At 45.2% G+C, this 13,791-nt stretch overlaps 1 protein-coding gene and 1 long non-coding RNA gene across 3 annotated transcripts in view; one reads left to right on the top strand and one right to left on the bottom strand.

Annotated features, from left to right (window-relative positions):
- RAD54L2 (RAD54 like 2) overlaps positions 1-11,620 on the bottom strand; it is a 67,413-nt gene extending 55,793 nt beyond the window's left edge. For both annotated transcript variants that reach the window (XM_056501214.1, XM_056501218.1), the window contains exon 1: positions 11,490-11,620. The gene's annotated coding sequence lies outside the window, so the exon portion shown is untranslated. The remainder of the gene's footprint in view (positions 1-11,489) is intronic.
- Positions 11,621-11,722: 102 nt separating this feature from the next.
- LOC130258295 (uncharacterized) lies at positions 11,723-13,298 on the top strand. The gene is made up of 3 exons (XR_008841474.1): positions 11,723-11,905; positions 12,454-12,598; positions 12,751-13,298. It is a non-coding gene; the product is annotated as an uncharacterized LOC130258295 (long non-coding RNA).
- Positions 13,299-13,791: the final 493 nt, after the last annotated feature.

Below are 13,791 nucleotides of genomic sequence, written 5' to 3'. Positions count from 1 at the left end.
CCTTTCCTGCCAGGAAGCTTTCCAGACATCTGCAAACTTACTGAGGCTGCCCTCCATCCCCTCATCCAAGTAACTGATAAAGATATTAAATAGGTGTGGCCCCAACTCTGGGGAACCCCACTAGTGCCCAACTGGATGTGGCACCACTCTCCATCACTCTGGGCTTGGCCAGTTTTTTTGTCCAGTCATTTAACTGAACTTGCCTATATATCTAACTGTAGGAACTCTTGATTATTATTGATTTGGGCTGAAGTAAGAAATTTGTGTAATAACTCCAACTCTTATTTTGATGGGAGATTTTGGGTACAGTTAACAGTATTCTTTAACAGAAAAACCTAATTACATTGCACTTCCAAAGGAGATTTACTGGCAATGCTGTAAAATCTCAGTCAACTTCATTCAGTTGTCCCCTTGATAGGAATGAAGGAGGCAAATGATAAAGGTTAAAGACTTTCTCATCACAATAAAGGGACAGATATTCACAAAGACGTTCCACACTAGCACAGAGTATCTCATTCTGTTAAAATAAGCATTTCACTGACCAGAAGTATTGATTTAATTGAAATATAAGATCTCTCTTGCTTTTTGTGAGTGCTATGGTAAGTACAGAAGGAAAGAAAAGGCACTTCTAAACCATTTTTTATAAGAGAGGAAAAAAAAGCATTTTCCTACAGAGTCTGTATGACTAAGCAGTATGACCCACTTCTCCAGTGTTCTCTACTCATTATCTGGGTCTTACTTCTCTCAAGCAGTTAATTATTGTCATTATAAAATAAACAAATTCAGATCACAGACCTGACTATAACCATACATTGGAGAACAGGATGTAAAGTTACAGTTGACAGAAACTTAAAAGTGCTGGCTAGGGTGAATCTTACTATGCATTGTCCAGAATTAAGAGCTCCCCACACACAAAAAAAAAAAAAAAAAAAAAAATCTTCCCCAGGAAATTCTTTTCCAGAGATAACAAAGCCACATATCAAGACTGAGGGAAAAATCAGGGAAAAAAAAATCTCTTCTGGGATAACAGTTTTTCCCCAAATATCTGATCTCAAATGCACTCCTTCTCTATTCCATGGAACAAATCACCTTGACACCCAGTTTTCAAGGCAACTGCTGCTCCCTATTTAGAGCCTGCATTACACTTCATACTCTAAGCACAAAAAGGCACTGGAAATGTAAGGTTTATTTCTTGGTCCTGCTCCTTAAACTCCTTGACACCTACAGACAAGGAACTTAAAATCCAACTGATGTCACCACTCCTACAACTTTTTGACTTAAGAAAATACTCTTTGTTCCTGCTATCCCCCCACCCCAACATCCCCTACAAATGCAAGCTGATTTTTCTTACTTCCTATGCCAGGAAGCTCGTGTTTGGTTGCTGAGGTGCATTCCATAACCCGGGCACCTTTTTAAGGAGGGAATATACAGCTCTTACACTATTTTGGGAAAGGAGAAGTCACAGCCAGCTGCCTTTTCTCACAACTGTTAAGTAGCAATGCTGCAAGAGTAATCAAACTTCTGGACAGTTACATTACACTGGGAATGCTGTTCCTTTTGCTTCCATCAATGAGTGATGCAAATAATAAATGCAAAGACTGAATAAAAGAGCACACTAAACAGAAGATGGCAACCAAACCCTGATGCTAAACCCACCAATTAGAGAGACAGAGACATGCCTTGACACTGACAGACAGTTTTCGGATTTCACAGGCACCAGAAGGGTAATAAACATTTGCCCTTGATTAAATTAACCATTTTCCCTGTTGCTGACTGCTGCCTCCCAGGCCTCGGACACATTTTCTGCAGCAGCTGTTCTTTTCCCAACTCACACACTGCTCCCACACTGTGCCAGCACAACCCCTCTGTGTGGCTGGGCAGCAATCTGATTCAGCTGAAAACCTACCTGGAAGCAAAATTCAGTTCCCAAATGTGATATACCATAAAGTTGCATGAACATCTGTGCAGGCACAAAGGGAAAAAAAAACAAAAAACAGTGAGAGGGTGAGAACATGCAGCAGCCCTGTTCTGGGCTGATCAAGCTGGAGTCACTGTCACCAAGGCCATGCTCTAAGCAGCCAGATATTGCTCCAGTGCAGGGGACAGACAGCATTTCTATCTGAGAAAGTGAGACAGTCTTTGTGACAAAGCTTCCTTGCCTTCACAACTCCAGCCCAAAGGATGGTGCACATAGCCAAGGTGAGATAATCTAAGTTGTCTCTTTCTTTGAATAGTCATGGCATCACTATATGGTTTGTGTAAACTGGTTCTGAACTTCATTTCACTGGACTTTTTCAATTGAAAAAAACAGTGCAACTACCACTCAAAGCACAGAAGTATCATAAATGATATCATTCAGTTAGACACCCTTGCTGTGCACAGCTCTCTCTCCACAGCAAATACTCTTAAACTGCCCAAAGCAAAACGCACCTCCTCATGTAAGTGCTTAGCATGCAGCATTTTTAGTGAGAGCCTCTGTAAACAGATCCTTCCAATTACATGTGGGCACCAGAAAAAAGCAGGATAAGGCTCTGTTTTAGAGAGCAGGAAGATAAGCTGTCCCCACCTTGAGACACTGACAGAAATTTCCCTGGGTCAGGGCATGTCCCCTCCTAACTGCACTCAGGGAGACTTGTTAAAGGAACACCTCTATGGGGTGACAAAGGAAGTGATGCAATCTGTACCATGAGAGCAAACAGGTAATTTCTTTAACCTCATCAGAGGAATTTACTTTGGCCATGGTGAACCTCCCCCCCCCACTCCAAGATCAAGGGCTGAATAAGAGAATCGCTTTCTTTAGCCCTCTGCCTTTCTTTGCTTTCTTGTTGTATTCTTATTATGTCTGGGATAAGTAGCTATTCCTGGGCTGTCCTAAAACATAGACCTTTCACCAAAATGCAACCAAGAGCCACTGTGGGAATCTGGCCATATATACATACATAAATATATGTGGATCTGGCCATAAACACATACTGGTGTGTGTAGCCTCTCATGCACATCCCCTGTGTTTGCTTTGTGTTTGTTCCACACAACACTTGAACTTCACCCAAAGTGTTCAAGCAGGCATAAACACCCTCGGCATAAGGTCCTAAAAGTCTTTTCTCATCCTTATATCTCACAAGAATGAAGTTGCCACTCCAGAGACTGCTGCTCTTGGTCTCAATTTTCTAACCCAGGCCAGAGGTAAACTTTTTCACATTCTATAGCTTATACTAAATAATGTCCCAGCCAAGCATAAATAAAAGTGAGAAGTGACAGGTCCCCTCAGCAACCATGAGAAAGACACCTGCCTGATACAGGATATAGGAGGTGTTCCAGCACATTAAGACCAAATGAAATTTAAAAACCTGAAATCCTTATCTCCTGAGTTCTACAATCTCCTCCAATCCCCAAAATCTTACACAGACTCCCAAACAATTAACTCTGTTCACCTTCAATCTTCCCTGCCATAAAGCAACTGCAAAGAGAAGCCAAAAGATCATTGCAGGGAGGGGGGAAGGTAAAGAAGCTGTTCACTTATAACCACTTCTGTCTCTCTTCACTGCCTTCCTTCTCTTTGTCAGCAAAATGGGTCAGACTAGATAACAGAAAGGAGAGCAGGAGATGCAGAGCAGACACACCCCCTCCAAGCTGCAAGGAAATTAAAAGATAAACAACTTCACTCAACAGAAAAATTTACCTCTAAGTCTTCCTGCACAGGCCAGACTAGGAGTGCAAAAAAACCATAAAAAAAATACAAGACTTTGCCAAAATAATAAAGTAAGTCATAGAAGGGAAAAGGTAACACTCGGCAGGAAAATGCTCCAAGGAGGTAACTTCTTTCAGGATAGGCTCTTTCTGTGATAAAAAGTCACTTCTTACAGTGCTGACCCTTCCCCAGACCCAGAGGTCTTGACAGACAGATTGTATCTGATGCTTGCTGGAGCATCCTTTCTGCACAAGGGCTGTCGGTGTAGGCACAGGTTCCCTGCTGGAAGGGGAAAGGCCACCCAGAACAATCTGCCACGAGCAGAACACCCAGCTCCTGCATTTCCCACGGCCCTTCCTCTGACACATGACTGGGCACACACCCGTCCTGTGATGGGGAAAAGATCAGGATGTCTGGAAAGGTGCCTACCAGGCACAAGCTGCTGTCACAGCTAGACTAATTTCCATTGTACTCCCAGAAGGGTTTAGGAAAACATCCCAAACCAATTGTTCACAAAGAATCCACAGACAATCAGTAATCTCCCCAATGGCCAAGGCAGAAGAGAACCCATCATTTTTTCCTCTGTACATCCTTCACTGCTTTGGCAGACAGAACTCAACAGAAACCATTCCTCTGGTGGACCAGGGACAAGGCACAACACCCTTATGCATCCACACTCAGCTACCTCTGCTAGCAAGAGCACATGCAATTTCTCCCCCCAATGAAAAAGCAATTTCTGCAGAATGTAATGACTACTCACTACTGGAGTAAACATCTTCAGAGCACATTATTTTTAGAGTTTGGGAGGAAAAACACTGGGGAAGATATTCCAACCTCTTCAGGAAATGAAACAGCCACTCCTGTCCTTCCCCATACAGCCCCTTCCTCTCCCCATCACCAACAATGACAGTGCTTCCCAAAAAAAGAGATCACAAATATTTGATTTCATTCAAGTATATGGCACATACAAGCACATTTATTCCCTCAAGAGAAAACGTACACTTCATAGATTTAAAGGAGGAACCACCACCAGATCCTTGGACTATCTCCAGCACACGCAGGAAGAGTCTGAACATGACTGGGTGAGATCTGTTCAGCAAATGCCAGTGCCCCTGCACTTGTATGCTGGCAGGTACACTCAGACACTACAGTGCATTTCCTCACCCAAATGTTCCAAGTGATAATCCACCTTGACTTGATGACTTCAAGAGATGAGACATCCTAATATTCCTTAATACTTACAAGCATCTTTCTAATGTCTTCAGTGGTAGATCACATTCACTGTTAATCTGTGCCTTTTTCCCAGTTTGAAATAATCTTTTTAACTTCTAGGCACTGGCTGCTATTGTATCTTTTTCCACTAAATTAATGAGCCCTTTGGTACACAGCCTATTCTACCCAAAGAAAATTGAGAAACTTTAAAATACCTTGTGATAAGCTAAACTGATTGAGCAGTGCAAGAAAAAGTTTTATAATGACCAGTTTAATCCCTCAAATAACATTGAACATTACATCTTTCTTGCCTTTGAAGATCTCTTTAAAAACACCAACACTAAACCTTGTCAAAATACTCTGCAACTGATTTCACCTCTCTGTCCTTATTCAGTATTTCCTGTTATTATGAACGTACATTAGTATTTAAAAAATTAATTAGCTTATTTTAAGCTCTGAGGACTCACTGCCATGTGTCTGCTCTTCTCCTGCCATCCTTTACAAGGTCATTGGTTTCTGGAAGCACAATTCTGTATTCTAAACCTACTGCCTCCAGTCTTTCCCATAACATGCATAACATGCTCCAGCTCTATAAAAACATTTGGCCATATTAAACCCAGTTACCCAAACAATTCAGAGGACACTGTACAGCTGCTGTTCCTTCTTCATGCTTCACCACTCAGGCACAACCTTTACATAATCCACAAATTTGAACAGCTCTGATTTCATGTTTTCTTCCAGGCCACTGACAAAAATACTACAATGCTCTGGACCTACTATATATCCCTGAAAAAATCCTCCATTCATATTCTATTTTCCACATCCACTGTTTTTAATCCAGTTGTTGACTCACAGATCATACATGAAACTGTATCTGTTGAACTAGATTCACTTTTCAACAACACCCTCATTGACTGAAGCAGTCATGGGAATACAATTACCACACAAATCCCATTTGTAAGTATGTGTTTGATACAAGAGATTTAATTAGAATGTTTTGATCTTCCAGAGCACTACTCCCCAGCCACGTAACAGAGTCTCTTTTGCTTCACTAGTTTTAAGTAAATCCCACCAGCAGCCCTCCTCAATCAGTTCCTTTTTGAGCAACATTCCACTTTCCATGTTGACTCAGCAGGCAGAGGGAGCACCTGTGCTCCTCTACCCACTCCCAAAATTTGTACAGGTCCACGAATTTTATTTGGCTTGGGGTTTGGTTGGTTGTTGTTGTATCAGCAACAAATACCTAGAGAAATTCACACAAGATCAATACATTTTAACAACCTATTTATTCTGGATTCAAATATAATAACCCACACTTCATTGATGCTGATGTTCTGGGCAAGACTTGAGAAACTGGAGAAAAACTTAGGTGAATCACCATGTCTCTAAAATGTCATTTCCACAGTTCTGTTGGGCTAGAAAAGTTCTCTTCACAAGAATTTTACATAAAAATTTTCACTGTGAAGAGAAGAAAGTACAAGTCAAAATTAGGTTACTTCCACTGTGTTTCAATTACTTCCCATTCTGTGTTTTCCCTTTGTACCCAACCAGCCAGGTTCTGCACTTTCTGTTGGTCAATTTTGCCCTTGTACAGCTCCACTTTTTGTTAATTAGATCAAGCTGGTTTGCCACAGAAAACACCAGAGTAAAGTTTTCTGCCAAATCACTACAAAACCCCTTTAATTGCTTTTATAAGTTTAGTGCCTCTCATATAAAGCATGTTGTTTTGCACTTGACTCGACCAAAGTCCTCCTGGTTCAGTGTAGGTTTCAGTGTGTTTGTTACCCAAGAAAGCATGTGGGCATGTTGAGCTTTTTCACTTTCAGTTTTCTACCTATCTGCCATCAAAGGTCCACCAGCACAGAAACAGTCACAGTGACAGAAGAGAAATTTTGTTAATATGTTTAATTCTTGGCTAGCTCCTACCAGTACCGCTGTGTGGAGAGTAACTCAAGTTATACCAGCAAGAAGCTAGTTCATCTCACCAACTTTCCTCTGCTTCAAACAGGTGTCCAAGAGCAAATGGTAATTGAACTTTGCAGCTCAGAAATTATTCTTAGGATTTAGGGCAGTAGTAGAAGGCACTGTTTGTATAGTTTGAGTGCTGCACTCTGTGTTTATACCACAAGCTGCACTGATTTCATCTAACAGATTTCTTCAGCCAGATCTTGAAGCACCTGGCTTTCCCTAAAGATTTCTGCATCTCTGAATGACATCTTCAGTCATGAAGTTATTCAGCACTTTTCTCCAGCACAGGATCAATACTTCACCAGACAAGTGCCTACCAGCCTCTACATATTCTCCAATGCTTGAATAACTGACTGCCACTAATACCAAACTTGCATCATTCTGCTTTTCTTTGTTTGTGCATTTCAACTTGCAGATACACTCTCAGAACAGCAGCTTTGGGACAAGGTTACCCTAGAAGGCTTCAAATCACTGCTCCTACTTGCAGGTTTTAGAGCATGCTAAAAATGCTGCTATGAGGTCAGAGTGATGAATGTAACACTTCAAGTGAGTCACAGATACCTTTGAAATGCCACAAGATTTTTGGAGGTGTCAGACTGACCCCAACTCCAGCATTACCACTGAGTAAAAGCAAGATTTCAATAGCCACAGCTGCTGGGAATGAAAAGCACTGGATCACCTTGCTCACAGGACTGCACACAAATTCTGCTACTCCACATCAGGCTTAAATTAAGTCAATCATATATCTGACCTTTAAGAATTTCTGAAAGGTTATTTTTTATAGAAAAGAAAGTATCTCTATATCCTTGAGATATTTTTCAAAGTAACAAATCTTACTGATATTCTAATGCAGTTCTATATCTACATGAATTAAAGCAATATATACTTTTTCACCTTTTCTCCCCCTCCAAACTTGTTTCAACTTCAGATATACCAATTTTGTCAGCAAATGTGCAGTTGGCATTTGCTGGTTATCACATACAAAATACTGATCAATAACTCACTATTATTTAGAATACCATGCCACCAGCAAGCTGGTTTTAAAAAATGATGACTTAAAAAAACAAACAACAAAACAATACTATCATACTCTCAGAAACTCAACCAGCTTCTAGAGATGCCTGTTCAACAAATATTACCTTCTTATGGCTACCTGTAATTCCACCTTCTTTCTTCTCCCAGTATATAATGACCCTTGATTTCATCAGCTAATTCAGTCCCTTTCCCAAACAACAAATGGTTGTTCATTATTTCATCACTCCCCTTCATCTTTAAGATTGTTTCTTAATAAGCATAAAGTCCTAAAAATTAAATGTGAGGTTTCTAAAAGTTAACAGGAAACAAAATTTTTATTCATTGTTTCAAATTATCTAAATATCAAATTCTACACAAATCTTCTGTGCTGGCAAAAGTACTCAATAAGCACTGATTTGGGGAGCAGGGGAAACCCCAGCTCTCTATAAATTATTTTTATATAGCTAAAGTGTCACTTAAACACAACAAATTCCTGTCTTGAGATGAGCATTCCCTGAAACAAGTTCAGCTGTAATTAACTTAACAATCAGGTAAATACAACACAGAAATTATCTTGTGTAAGCAGAAAACACGTCTCAAACCTACATCTGTAGGATAGTACACAGTACTTATCCTCTGTAGGAACTAAGTTCTGGAGAATTACGTTTAAAATAAGATACTTGTCAGCAGAGAATATTTATCCTACAGGGTATTGTCCCCCAAAAAACTTCTAAGCACCTGATAGAAAAAAGTTCAGAGAAATTACAGGAACATTGCTGCATGGTAACTAATAGCCTTCTTAAAAACCTTGTACCCAACTGTTTCATTCAACTCACACCCATAAACCACCATATTTGAAAGCACACTTTCTGCATTGTTACATTCTGAATTTGATCAAATGGGATTTAACCCCATCCCCATGGGAAAAGTCTGCCACTCCCTTCCTAGCACAATAACTTGATACATCTCAGAGAAGTGTTTGAAACAACAAAATTTTGAGAAACAAAAATGAAGAGAAGGCAACGGGCAGATCTGTAAGCTGGGAAGTCAGGATAGGTGCGACAGAAGAAGACTCAGGAAAGGCACCCAGGGAGCCAAGAGTCACACTAGTGACAACTGGAATGTGTGGAAAAGGATGGAACAACTGCTCAGTGCTGCAGGTGGTGTGATTTGACAGGTGTGTGTACCTACACATGTGTGCAAATGAATGAAGCTCTCTGCAGAGCTGTGGTAGGAGAAGCAGGGCCACTGGTGGTGAGCATGTGTGTGCAAACACATCCCTGCACACAGGAAATGCAGCACATGGTGATGGCACTGGGCTGTACCAGCAGGAGCACAGCCACCCTGACCCAGGGAAACCATGCCTTCCTGAAGCACTTTTCAGAGCCACTGGAAACAGCACAGGCAGCTTTGGGCACCCCCAGCACATGACACAAACTGATAAATCAGAGTGGGTTTGGTGGAGGGCTACCACGATTCTCAGAGGGACAGAGCTGTGTGAAGAGGGGCTGTGGGAGATGGGAAGCTCCAGACTGGAGAAGAAAAGGCTTTGGAGAGCTGACAGCAGATATGCTGGACCTACAGAGGGTCACAGGGGCACACAGACACAAACTGCAATGGTGCAGGTGTGATCTGACCTAGAGCAAAGGTCTCTCCTGGTGAGGACAGTTCTGGCGCTCGACTGTCCTCACAAAGTCCTGGTCTGACCTTGGTGTACATCCCACTTTGAGCAGCAGGTTGGACTAGACACCTCGAGGCCCTTTCCAGCCTGAATTATTCCACAATGTCAACTTTGATCCCAGAGAACACTACAATGTCCTGTTACAAATTTACTATGCCAGATTTTACCTTTCAAATCTTCACTAAAATGTGATCACTATTGAGAGGAGACAAAACCCATGCTGTTTGGTTCATCTCCTCACAAAAGCACAGGTTCCCACCCAGTATCTGCAATAGCCTTGACTATCAAATCTGGAATTCCAAGAGATTTAAGAGGTGCAGAAGCTACCAGTTATCTGATGCAGTACAAGCAGAACCCAGTGCCTAAACATTCAGAGCTTTTTTGGAAGAAGGTGGTGTTTACTCTGAGCCAGAAAACGTCCACAACAGCTCTTCCTTAAAGTAGCAACCATACATTTCTTGAAAATTTCATGTTCAGCACCTACCCTCAAGGAACAACCCTTACATTCTGATGCTGTAAAGGCACAAGGTAAGAAGCTGCATTGTTCTCTCTGTATATTCAGGGTGTAGAGCTCCACACCTGGGAAAAGAAGCCTCACTTAGCAAACCAAAACCATGCCAGCTCCCACCAGGAGCACCTGCAGTGGCCTAAGCAACCTGGTTTGTTTTTATTCTTCTGCTGGGTGCTGCTGCCCCTAGAGCAGAGCTACTTAAACAAAAGCTGTTTATCCTAAATTAATTTATTCTGCATTGAAGCACACAGGATCACTCACAAAGCCCATTACCCTCAGGAAGGGGAGCTATCACCTTCAACTAGGCAGCAGAACATCTTGAACCAACATACAAGTTTCTGCAGTGATTTCCTATAGGCTAAGTGATTATTCACCAAGCATGATGCTTGCATAACCATGTAAAAGATATCCAGTGTTAGCAAAGCTATAAAGACAAGCAAATGTAACCATCTTATTAGCATTAAAAAAAAAAAAAAAAAAAAAAAAAGCAGAAAAAGGAAAAAAAGAACAGTTACTTCCTTTTACTGTTTGGTGGTTTGTTTTGTTTGTTTGTTTGGGTTTTCTTGGGTTTTTTTAAATCAAAATTTCCCCAATTGCACATAGACTGGAGGGATGTAGTAAGAACTTTTTAAAGCACCAGTTTTGTACCAATCGACTAAGAGACAGGAGCAGATTTCAATGGATCTTATGAGCATCTCTCAAACGTGAGCACTGAAACACAGTCACCCAAAACCTATTCCTCGGAGGGAGCAAGTTAAAAAGCTGGGAGACAGGATCCGGAGAGGAGAGGTAACAGGATCAGCAGCACCAGCTCAGCACAGCGAGCCTTTCCCTTCCACAGCTCACAAACAAGTCTCACACAGACAATAAATCAGGACTTTGCGTGTCTGTCTAGCAGTGCCACAGACCGTGTTTACCAGCACCACAGATCACAGCCGCTCGGCCACAGCAGAGCGTGACAAGCGCTGTGCCCGGGCAGCGCCAGGCCCTTCCGTCTGAGCACCGCGCCGCCAGCACGGCCGGACAGCCGGGAGCCACGGCAGCCCGCGGGGACAACGCGCACCCCACGGCTCCCCCGCAGCCAGAACCTCGCTCAGGCCCCGAGGCTCGGCCGGGCGAGCTCGGGCCGGCTCCCGGCGGCGGGTGCAGCCCCAGCCCCGGGCCCAGCCCCGCAGCCCCCGGCTCCTCGCCCCGCAGCGGGACCCGCCCCCCGGGCGGCCCGGCAGCACCGCCCCTCCCACCCCCGCGGCGCTCCGGCCCCTCGGGCCCCGGCAGCCGCTCCCCCGCCGCCCCCGCTCGGCGCCCACCGCGGCCCGCGCACACCCCCGGAGAGGCGAGCGGGCCTCCGCCGGCGCGCCCGGCCCGGCCCGGCCCGCTCCCATTGTGGCGGCGGCCCCGCAGCGCTGCGCTCTCACCTGGGCGGCGGGCGGGGGCTGCGGCCCGGCGGCCCCGGGAGCTGCGGCCGCTCCGGGAGCTGCGGCCGTCCCGCCGCCTCCTCCCGCCTCCGCCGCTCCTCGGGCTCCGCCGCCGCTCGGGGCCGCCCCCCGTCGCAGCGCCCGCCTCGTCCCCCGGGCAGCAACAGGCGCCTCCGCCGCGAAGGTTCCGCAGGGCGCAGAAAGGTTCCCCCCGGCCCGCGGGGTGCCGCGGCTGCAGCGGCGTGAGGCGGGACGCGGGGCCCGGGCTGCCGCTGCTGCCATCGGCTGTGAGGAGAGCGACTGCAGGGGGCAACCCCCCCGCCCGGGAGAGCTGCTCATTAGCCACAGGGACCCGCGGTCATTAAGGCTGGGTAGCCTCGGGGGCCTCTCCTGCAGCCACCCTCAAGGCAGGGACGGTAAGCTTAGCTCTGTGCCTCGGCCCATCAGGTTAAATCCCTCCACATGAATAAAAGCCCATCAGGCTCCGAGCCCCTGCTTTAGCGCTGGGCTCAGCACAGGAGAGAACTTTTATCTGGTACCCAGTGCTACAGGACCCATTTTTGTTCACCAGTGCTGTTCCCTGATCTCCTGCCCCCGACCTGGCTCTGCTGTCTCCATTCCCTGCCCACAGGGACTGGGCAATCACCACTGAGCCCACACAAACATTTCTCCAGCTCGACATTCCCACTTCCCTCAGCCCGTTAAACCCCAAACTTTCTGCAGCCTCCCCAGGGTTGTTTAAAGGTCTGACATACCTGAGGTATCCAAAAGTGCAGGCAGCATTTCCGACATGAGTGCTGACAATAAGGTGATCTCGTTGCTCATCTCCATGGGCTGACTGTGGACCCACAGACAGAGAGCCCAGCGTGTCCATAGCCTCTGTCCTGGCCAGGACACTTCTGACACCATACCAGGATGCTCAGCCTGCACAGCAGCCCATGTTCTGTGTTTTCATCTGTTACAGGGAAGAAAAAGAACAAGCCCAGCAGAGAAAATGCTTGTCTGGTTCCCCTGTGCTCTAATACCCAGAGCAAGAAAAATACCAGTGGGAGACTGGTATCCGGATCTGAGCATGTACTGGCAACCTGAGCATCAAGTGTAACTCAACTGTGGGTACTTCAGGGGTCTCCTGGGTTTCAGGGTAGCCAGAGGTGATCCAAAATAAAAAGGCCACAGAGCTATCTTCCAAACAGTGTGCCCCAGGGTGCTTGGCAAAGGCATGAAGGGATCACAGTAAGACTTTACCCTTCTCCCCATCTAGAGACAGCCAAATCCTCTGCAAGAACTTCTGCTGTTAAACCTGATGTGAAACTCCAGATTTTCCTTCCCTGCCTCAGCCTGTCACACAGGGGACACCTTCAGAGAGAGGGATGGTGGCAGAGACCCCAGAAGCAATTGAACAAGTCCAAGTTAAAACAGGCAGAATGCCCCCAGCAGAGCAGCAAGGAGTCCTTACGGGTTTTTATTCTGTATGACAACATTATAAAGTGTTATGCTTCAGGCATCTGCCCCACAGCAACATGGACAAGCACAGCCTAGCTGAGGGTGGCTCCTTCACAGGCCACTCCTCTGAACACTCCAGCAGCTAAGCACCTCCTCCTTATTCCTAGCAAGTTAACTAAAACAGAAAGCCTGGAAGGTTGTTTTTGGTTTCTGTAGATGTATAACCACTATCTTTCACAGTCGATGAACCTTTGCAGTGGGACACCCATGTTGTCTGGTGGACACTGGGGCTGGATGTGCACAGAGAGCTGCCTGCACAGTCCCACTGCAGAGCTGTCCCTTCACTCAGCTCCACATCTCCCACACTTCCCCAGCAGGCAGCTTGTGGTGCAGCCTCAGGACACCCGCTGATGCTACAACCAAAAACATTCAGTCCAAGTAGCAAGCGTGGGTTATGGCTGCTGGTGTGCACACTGAGTTACAGTGCTGGAGTTACACCAGCCAGAGAGAACTGAACTAGCAAACTCAGGTGTTATTTCTTGAGGAAGTACCCTCAAGTTCCATCACACACAACAGCTCTGGTTCCTTAAATAGGTACCAGCTGTCCTTTACCATTTCTGGTAGAGGATTAGTTTGTAGCAGTGACTCCTTCAAGAATAAGCAAATAAAGAAATGGTCTGAAATCTTCCAGGTGGGATCAATGGCTACCTCATAACTTCAGTGGAGCAGTCACCTACACAACCCCCAAGTGCTTTCACAGCCTTTCACACATCAGCCATCAACAGAAGTGCTGTACAAACAACCAACACTGTTCCTCAGGCCAGTGGCTGGTTGGTCACCACAATATGTGACCTCTGCC

This window comes from Oenanthe melanoleuca, chromosome 12, assembly GCF_029582105.1.
Source record: "Oenanthe melanoleuca isolate GR-GAL-2019-014 chromosome 12, OMel1.0, whole genome shotgun sequence".
Lineage (NCBI taxonomy): Eukaryota > Metazoa > Chordata > Aves > Passeriformes > Muscicapidae > Oenanthe > Oenanthe melanoleuca.
Note: the sequence above shows the minus strand (reverse complement) of the source record. Positions and strands in the feature narration are given on the sequence as shown.